This window comes from Myotis davidii, unplaced genomic scaffold, assembly GCF_000327345.1.
Source record: "Myotis davidii unplaced genomic scaffold, ASM32734v1 scaffold674, whole genome shotgun sequence".
Classification (NCBI taxonomy): domain Eukaryota; kingdom Metazoa; phylum Chordata; class Mammalia; order Chiroptera; family Vespertilionidae; genus Myotis; species Myotis davidii.
The window spans coordinates 2,070,795-2,081,062 of record NW_006286674.1 but is presented as its reverse complement, the minus strand read 5'-3'; positions in this window follow the sequence as shown (position 1 = coordinate 2,081,062).

Sequence of the window (10,268 nt, the reverse complement as noted above, 5' to 3'; positions counted from 1 at the left end):
GGCCCGGCGGTCTGGGCTTGGGACGTGCCCCTGTCTCTCCCCGGTCTCGTGCGCTCCCCCTTCCCCGGTGGGCCCCCCAGGTCGGCTGTTCTCGACTCTGTGCCCTGGGTCTTCAAACGGTGGTGGGTAAGGTGGTGTGTCATTCCTCCATATTTTAGAAAAGGATGGCAATTTGTCACAGCAGTGTTTCCCCGAGCGCCCGAGAAGCGGCGTGTGCCTCGTGCTGAGCTCCTTGGTTCTGTCTTCCCTTCGCCCGTGATTTAAATGGGAGGCAGGACTCAGAAACCCCGGCGAGTCAGATGGGTGTTTGCTTTTTAGAAGGAAAGGGAACCGTGTCTGGCGGCGATCTCAAACACCCCAGCAACGCAAACGTTATTCTCAGGCATGTCATGTGTCCTGTTCCTGTGTTCATTTTTCATGATTCCCGGTCCACCCTCTGTCCCGCTGTCAGTTGGTGCCTTTGAACCCTTCTACTGGCTTCAGGTGCTGTTGGTCACCAGGGGGACCTAGTAGTCACCGTGAGTAGCTGAGCGCAAATCCATCACCCCATTGGGAAAACAACTACAAATCAATGCCTGGCGTGGGTCGGCAGTATTGTCCGCATTCAGAGGACAGTATTCTGTTACCGCTCACACGAAAAGGCTTCAATGAATTGGCAATTTTGGAACAGGAGTTCATGCTCAGCTGGTGCTTTTATAAATTATTTTAAGAGTTGAGAAGTCACCATCACGGGGCAAGTAAATCTTACGTGTTTGTTTGGAAATTGCAGGTGTAAACCATTACCCTGCCATGCTGCAGATTGGGAGCATGGTTGGACAACCCACGATAACTCCTGGGTGTAGGAGTTAAAGCGAGCGCCCTGGTCTTTGTAGCGGCTCCACCGGTAGTAACTGTGCCTTGAGTAAACGTGGAGCAACCCAGTCTAGAATTCAACCCAGGCCAGGTGGTGGGTACCTTATGTGAGCAAAATGATACCTTTCCAGATTCGATCCCCCAAATAAGTGTACTGGGTTATTGAAAACGTTGTTTTGTTCTTTTTACTGAAAATATTTAGCTATTTTAATCTTTTAGGTTTCGTGGCAGGTTTTGTTTTAGACTTTGCTTGGCTTGGCTTTACATGTTCTCCACAGATATGGATGTGACATTTTTTTTGGCATTACAGCACACAAGCTTTCAGATTGGCTGAGTTAAGATTAGTTTTACAAATATTTTGTTTACATTAATGGCAAACAGTTGGTATTTCTGCATGGAGGCATGTAACAGACTTTTTTATTGTGCACATCATTATCTGTTATCAAATTAAGGTAAAACTGATTTTAAGCATTTCGAAAGGATTTGGGGGCGTAGTGATATTTAAGTAGGCTATTTCTGTATAAAGTATTGATTAAACAGAAACTTTATTGATTATGGTATTGAGATAAATTTAAAACTTGGGAACTTGGGGGACTGGTGTTTTAAACATTGTCTTGGTATTTGTATTTATTATCTTTATGAATTTTCTTGTTAGTTGTTGATTTACTAGTAACCAGTTTTTTAAAAAGGCCTTCAGATTACTCAAGTTTCATATTATCTTTTGTTCCTTGTTACCTAAATACCTCATCTTCTGCTTTTTGTACTTCCTCTACCAGTAGGTGCTTCAAACTCAAAAGTTGTTTTGGTCAATTCATTTTGTTCATTAGCTTCCACAAATAAATGAGATCATGTGATATTTGTCTTTCTCAGATTGGCTTACTTCACAAAATGAATTGACCAGCAAAATAAGACCTGAAGCATGTAGGCATGGAACAGACTGACATACCTCAATGTGGGGGTTGTGGGGGGAAAGAAGACATAAACCAAAGAACTTATATACTTACATGCCTAGCTCATGGACGTGGGCAATAGGGTAGTGAAAACCTGGGCGGGAGGGGTAGGGGCTGGGAGGGGGGTTACGGGGAGAGGAAATGGGAGATATTTATAATGATATCAATAATAAAAATATATTTTAAAAATTGATTTGGGCAAAGTCAAAATATATTTTCAGCTGAGTCTATTATATAGCTACTCAGTTTCTCGGCCACTGAAGGTTAATTTAATATCTACAGTACTACTTTTTCTTATTTTTATTTTTTAAAATATATTTTATTGATTTTTTACAGAGAGAAAGGGAGAGGGATAGAGAGTTAGAAACATCGATCAGCTGCCTCCTGCACATCTCCTAACTGGGGATGTGCCCGCAACCAAGGACCATGCCCTTGACTGGGATCGAACCTGGGACCTTTCATGCTGCAGGCTGACGCTCTATCCACTGAGTCAAACCAGCTAGGGCTATTTTATTTTTATTTTAAAATATATTTTATTGATTTTTTACAGATAAGGGAGAGGGATAGAGAGTTAGAAACATCGATCAGCTGCCTCCTGCACATCTCCTACTGGGGATGTGCCCGCAACCAAGGACCATGCCCTTGACTGGAATCGAACCTGGGACCTTTCAGTCTGCAGGCTGACGCTCTATTCATTGAGCCAAACAGTTAGGTCTAAAACCATGCTCCTTTAAAAACAGCATGAAGCATGAACAAAAGCTGAGCTTTGTTCATTTGTGCATCTCTTTCATTATGACCATGAGAAAGTTTTATAACTTTTTGGTTCCATAGTTTCCATTTCATAAAGTGGAGATTGTAGTTCTTAGTTGAATACATCACGTGAATGTAGTAAGGATAAGCTAGGTGAAGGTAAATCTGTTACATCTTTACTACATTTTAAATAGAAAAGTATGTGAACGTAAATGGTAAATACATGTAGGTAAAAATGTTGAATTCATTCAACCAAAGGTCCCTGGCTTTCCATTCCCCCCCTTTTCTTTATTTATTGAGTATTTACTGACCTAAGTGCATGATATAACTCATTTTATTGTCCCAATCACTTAGTAAATATTTGTCATATGCCAGAAACTGTGCGAGGTGGTAGGGATTTTGTGGGAGCTAAGCTAACACCTTTCTGGTCCTTATGGAGCTTAAAGTCTAGTCAGGGAGATAAACATTAATCAAATAATCTTAGAAATATGTAGTGACAACAGTAAGTGCTGTGAAGGAAAAGGAAAGGCACAAAAGACTGCCAGGGAGGAAGAGAACAGTTTATCTCTCTCTTTTAAAAGTATTTTACTCTGGAAAATTTTATACGGACATAAAGCAGAAAAGAATAATGAATTCTCATCACCTATCAGCTGCCCTCAACAATTATCAGTATTTAGTTTCATTTTCCCTTCCCCATATTCTCTTTACAACTACCTAAAGTATTTTCAAGTAAATAAGAGATATCACATCATTTTACCCAAATATCTCAGCATGCATTTCTAATAAATAAGGATAGTTTTAGACATAATCATACTATCATTATCATGCCTACCAGAATTAATATTAACATCAATGTTATTTTTTTTTTCCCCACCCTCCTAGAAATGTGTTATCCTGAGAGGACTGAGTAAATTCAATTTGCCATGGAGTGGATTTACTGTGATTTGAGAGGGTCTCTTGGGGAAAAAACAACAATAAACAAGCATACAAACAATAACTCTCCCTTTACCAGCTTGTTCCTACTGGAAATTCTTCATTTGAGGGAAACTAATTTTCATTTCCTGTCTTGGGAGATAAATGTGTTAGAAAATCAATGTCTCCTTCAAGTAACATTTTCAGGTAAATGTATTATTTCAATTTAAAGTGAGGCTGTAATTAGTCCACAGGTATAAAAGATCGTGTTTTTGGGGGTGGTGGGATAGGGGGAGAGGTGGAACATACAGAAGGAATTGTATTTCAAAGATAAGGGGAAGAGATGTAGGGGCCAGCAAGAAGAAAGGGAGGCTATAGAGACCAGCTTTGTATACTTGCAGCTTTGCAGTTTGTCTTCAACTGGGTGGGGTCAAAAAACAGTTATGTCCTGAGGTGTTCAGGCCTGAGGGCTTGCAATTAATTGCCTCTTCCTCCTACAGATTACGGAAAAGCATTTGAAGCAGTTGACTTAAATATAAAGGAGCTTCATTCCCAGTATTTTCATTAATCCAGATATCACTGTGGTAATTGACAACACTTTTAGAGAACTGTAGTATTATGCAATTAATACTTTATTTTCAGCTATAAATAGGCTTTTATGGACTCATGTGGGACCTAAACACTGTTTACAGCTTTGTTTATACAGCAAAAGAGATTCTACTGCTTGTGAAGATTCTACTGCGTATGGTATATCCTTAGAGTAGAATATTATTCAGCAATAAAGAAGAATGAAGAACTGATACATGCTATAACATGGATGAACCTTGTAAACATTAAATATATGAAAGAAGCCAGTCACAAGAGACCACATAATTATATGGTTCCACTTACATGAAGTATCCAGAGTAGGCAAATCTGTGAAGACAGATTAGTTGTTGCCTGGCACTGGGAGGATTTGGGGGAAATGGGTATGAAGTTCCTTTTTGGGGTAATGGAAATGTTCCGATATTGACTCTGGTTGCACAACTCTGTGATTATGTCTAAAAGAGAACATTGAGTTGTATGCTTTAAATTAATAAATTATATTGGTATATGAATTATACCTTAATAAAGCTGTAAAAAAGGAACTGAGTTTATACCATTGATGTGGTCCTTCTCTCTGCCTCTTGTTGCACATTCTACCAACACCAGCTTTTTGGTGCAGGGAACACTTCTTCCAGAGGAGTGGTTCACACACTCTTTGCCTGTTTGGCATCCCTGTGAGCCAAGCGGGCTGTGACCTGCCTGCAGTAGATAACCAGCAACATTTACCTGAACAACAAGCTTCTCATGGCAAGGCATCCTTCCCAGAGTATACTAACTTACACTTGCATCCTTTCCAGCAATTTTTTTGAAACCTTACCAAGGAAATAGTACTTCCTGGTTTGGCTAAATGAACATTGAACACAGTAGAATCCGGACTCTCAGATCAGAAACTGGATGTGTTAACTTATTTAGACCATTTTTAGGCATTATGGTGATACTACCTGTGGCCTGCTGGGTGTGGTAACTGCAACACCTGCATTTGTCTGTTTTTAGCAGTGTGTTTTCTACAGATTAGGATCTACTTTGTTTAGGGTTTGTTTGTTCATAGTCTGAGTGGGACTGATAACACAGCAGCCCTATAATTTGTTGGTTTGGGTTCAGAATACCTTCTTCCTTCTCACTGTCATTAAGACCTAAAGAATGAAAGTTAAGACAATTTAGGGTAATTCTCTATACTTAAATTATACACATTTCCATTCCGCCTGCATACCCTGTTGCACATAAAAAGCTAGCAAATTCTACATTTATGAAACACCTACAGCCAACATCATACTCAGTAAGCAAAAACTAAAAGTGTTTCCCTTAAGATCAGGAACAAAACAGGGATGACCGCTTTGACCACTCTTATTCAACATAGTACTAGAAGTCCTAATCACAGCAATCAGATAAGAAGAAGAAATAAAAAGCATCTAAACCAGAAAGTAGGAAGTAAAACTGCCATTATTCACAGATGACATGATATTGTACACATAAAACCCTAAAGACTCCACCATAAAACTATTAGATCTAATATGTGAATTTGGCAAAGTAGCAGGATACAAAATTAATATTCAGAAATTGGTAGCATTTTTATACACCAATAATGAGCTATCAGAAAGAGAAACTTTAAGAAAATAATCCCATTTACTAATCCAACAACAAAAATAAGGTACCTAGGAATAAACTTAGCCAAGGAGATAAAAGACCTATATTTGGAAAACTATAGGATATTGAAGAAAGAAATAGAGGAAGATACAAGCAAGTGGAGGCATATACCATGTTCATGGACTAGAAGAATTAATATCATAAAAATTTCCATGCTACTCAAAGCAATCTATAGATTCAATGCAATTCCTATTAAAATATCAATGGCATATCTCACAGATCTACAACAAATATTCCAAAAATTGGTATGGAACCAAAAAAGACCCCTAATAGCCTCAGCAATTTTGAGAAAGAAGAACAAAGTTGGAGGGATCACAATACCAGATATCAAATTGTACTACAAAGCCATTGTAACCAGAACAGTCTAGTACTGGCATAAGAACAGGTATATAGATCTATGGAACAGAACAGAGAGCCCAGAAATCAACCCATAGTTTCACAGTCAATTAATAGTTGACAAAGGAGGCAAGAGCATACAATTGTGTGAAAGTCTCTTCAATAAATGGTGGTGTAAAAATTGGACAGGTACATGCAAAAAAAAAAGAAAGAAAGAAACTGGACTACCAACTTACACCATATACAAGAATAAACTCAAGCCTGGGCAGCATGGCTCAGGGGTTGATCATCGACCTATGAACCAGGAGATCACCGTTCAATTCCCGGTCAGGGCACATGCCTGGGCTGCAGGCTTGATCCCCAGTAGAGGGTGTGCAGGATACTGTTTATAGATGATTCTCTCTCATAATAGATGTTTCTATCTCTCCCTCTCCCTTCCTCTCTGAAATCAATAAAAATATTTTTTTAAAAGAATAAAGTCAAGATGGATAAAAGACTTAAATGTAAGCCACAAAACCATAAAAATTCTAGAAGAAAACATAGGCAATCAAACCTCAAACATCTTTCAATATTTTTGCCTATATATCTTCTAGGGCAAGGAAACAAAAAAACAAGTGGGACTACATCAAACTGAAAAGCTTCTTCACGGCGAAAGAAACCATCAACAAAGTGAAAAGGAAACCAACCCACTGTCTGAGAGAACATATTTGCCCTTGATACATCTAATAAGTGGTTAATTTACAAAATATATAAAGCACTTATACAACTCAACACCCTGAAATCAAACAATCCAATTAAAAATGGGCAAGGGACCTAATAGACACTTCTCTAAAGACATACAGATAGCCAATAGACATATGAAAAAATGGTCAGTGTCAATACTCATCAGAGAGATGTAAATTAAAACTACAATGACGTATCACTTCATACCTGCCAGAAAGGCTACCATCAAGAAATCAACAAAAAACAAGTGCTGGTGAGGATGTGGAGAAAAGTCCTCTCAAAAATGAATACTCTAGCAGTTTCAAAATATTAAAAATGGAACTGCCTTTTGACCCAGTGATCCTACTTCTTGGTATATATCCTACGAATCCTAAAACACCAATAAGAAAGAATATGTGTACCCCTATGTTCATAACAGCATTATTTACAATAGCCAAGATCTGGAAACAGCCCACGTACCCATCAGTAGATGAATGGATAAAAAAAGCCATGGCGTGCCCTGGCTGGTTTGGCTCAGTGAATAGAGTGTCAGCCTGTGGACTGAAGGGTCCCGGGTTCGATTCCGGTCAAGGGCACATGCCCGGGTTGTGGGGCTTGATTCCCCAGTAGGGGGCGTGCAGGAGGCAGCCGATCGATGATTCTCTCTCATCATTGATGTTTCTATCCCTCTCCCTTCTTTGAAATCAATAAATACACACACACACACACACACACACACACACACTAGTATATAAAAGCCATGGCGCTGTAGCTGGTTTGGCTCAGTGGATAGAGTGTCAGCCTGCAGACTAAAAGGTCCTAAGTTCGATTTTGGTCAGGGACACATGGCCGGGTTATAGGCTTGATCCCTGGTGGGGGTGTATGTGGGAGGAAGCTGATCAATGATACTCTCTCATCATTGATGTTTCTCTCTCATCATTGATGTTTTTCTCTCTCTACCTTCCTCTCTGAAATCAATTAAAAAAATATATATATATATAAAAGCCATGGCACATTTACACAGTGGAATATTATGTGGGTATAAAAAACGAAGGAGCTCTTACCCTGTGTGACAGCATGGATGGATCTGGAGATTGTTATGATAAGTGAAATAAGCCAGTCAGAGAAAGATAAATACCATATGATTTCACTCATGTGTGGAATCTAATGAACAAAATAGAACCAGAGGCATGAATACATGTAATAGACAGACTGAGATCAGAGGGAGGAGGGGTAGACGGGTCTGGATAAAAGGTAAGAGTAGCTAAAAAATACATATACATAGCCCATGGGCACAGACAACAGTGTGGTGAAGGCCAGGGGATGGTTGGCAGGGCCTGGTGGAGGTGGGTAAGGAGTGGTGGTGATGGGAAGTGGGGAACATCTGTAATAGTGTCAACAATTTTTTAAAAAAGCTAGCAGTAGTCTAATGAAATTTGAAATCTCAGGTACTTGCATAGTACTTCTGAAGGTTTTTAAGCCCTTTGGAGTGCAAAAGTTTTAAATTTCTTGAGGTGTCATCCTATTAAAAATGGCTACTCTAGCAGTCTCATTGTGTGTTCAATAAGGCTGTCATGAATGAGTGGATAGATGGCGTGTTCTAATTAGGGTGTTAGCACTTGTCGTTTCTGACACCTGGCTCTTTGGCTTATATTAGTACTATTTTTCAAACATGACTGCTGTAATTAGTTTGGTTCTTTATAACTTAACTAGAGGCCCGGTGCACAAAAATTTGTGCACTGGCCGGGGGCCGGGGGGAGGGGGGGTGTGTCCTTCAGCCCTGCTTGCCCCTATCACATACTGGGAGCCCTAGGGGATGTCCTACTACCTGCTCCCTGCTCCCCTTGGGGAGTGGGCCTAAGCCACAGTCTGGCCTCTCTTTGAGGACTAAAGCCTCTGGTGAGTTATTAGCCCTGGGCCGGGTCACCCCCAGCTCCCCACCGCTGCCACCATCAATGATCGCTGGCTGGCTCCTCCCCGGCCCAAACCTAAAGCCTCAGGCCGAGGTTCCTGGACCTGGGCACCACCAGCTCCCCGCCATGATCGCTGGCTGCCCCTGCCCCGGTTCCCCGCCAAAGCCGCCATCAACGATTGCTGGCTGGCTCCGCCCCAGTCCAAGCCTAAAGCCTCTGGCTGAGGTGTTAGGCCTGGGCCAGAGCACCCCCAGCTCCCTGCCGCTGCCCCCATCAAGCATAGCTGGCTGGCTCCACCTGGTTCCCTGCCGCTGCCGCCATCAATGATCGCTGGATGGCTCCGCCCAGGCCCCAGCCTAAAGCTTCAGTCTGAGGCTTGGGGCTGACATATGCAAATTAGCCGCCATCTTGGCTGTTGACTAATTTGCATATCTCACTGATTAGCCAATGAAAAGGGTAGCAGTCCTACGCCAATTACCATCTTTTTCTTTTATTATATAGGATGTGGATGTTTTGTGGGATTTAGTACCAGATAGGTTTACTGATATAGATTACCTGGTAGTAGTGACAATGTTGACAAATACTATGTATAGGAAGAGTAATATGATTTCTTGCCCATTTCCAGCCTCCAGGATTATTTTAAATCTAGGGATAATTAGAGCATAAGGTTGTTCATTATTCCCCAAAGGCTTTAGACCAGTGGTTCTCAACCTTCCTAATGTGGAGACCCTTTAATACAATTCCTCATGTTGTGGTGACCCCCAATTTCATTGTTACAAATTGAACATAATTAAAGCATAGTGATTAATCACAAAAACAATATGTAATTATATATGTGTTTTCCGATGGTCTTAGGCAACCTCTGTGAAAGGGTCGTTCGACCCCCAAAAGGGTCGCGACCCACAGGTTGAGAACCACTGCTTTAGAGGAAGAAGGACTGTCTGTGGTGCGGTTCTCATTGGCTTTATCAGACTTGTTTTTTGGAGCTGTACTTTTGCCTTTGGTTGAAACTAAATGTCCAGAACTACATCAGCTATCTGGAGATGGTGCAGAAAGCATATGCGTTCCATAAATGTCTTAAATGCAAGCACAGAATTATAATGCAGCCATTTGATATTTCCATTAGTTGCTTTTATACCCCTGTTGGAAACTCAAATAAAAGGTGGATTCTCAGGCAGATTTCATGTTCACCACTTTCAGGCTGGAGCACACAGTAAAAAGTGTTTCTTCATTGTCATCTCCCCAGTGCCCCAGTTTTTCATCTTGATGAATTATAGTGTTGCTTCATATTCTCTGTACAAGAGTTTTCTTCCTTCCTTTCTTCCTTTCTACCTTCTTTCCTTCCTTCCTTCTTTCCTTCCTTCCTTCCTTCCTTCCTTCCTTCCTTCCTTCCTTCCTTCCTTTTAACAGTTTAGGTACATTTTAATGTTTTCCTTTCTTAAAGTTGACTCTAAAAACAATACTGTACCAATCTGTTAAATACTAACTTTTTATATTATCTGATTGAAAAGGTAAATGTAACACATTTCAAACATACCTATTTCTAGACATTAAAACAATTTGAATAATTTTCCTTTTCATCTACAATGTATATGATTATAAAATATCAGGATATTGTAATATG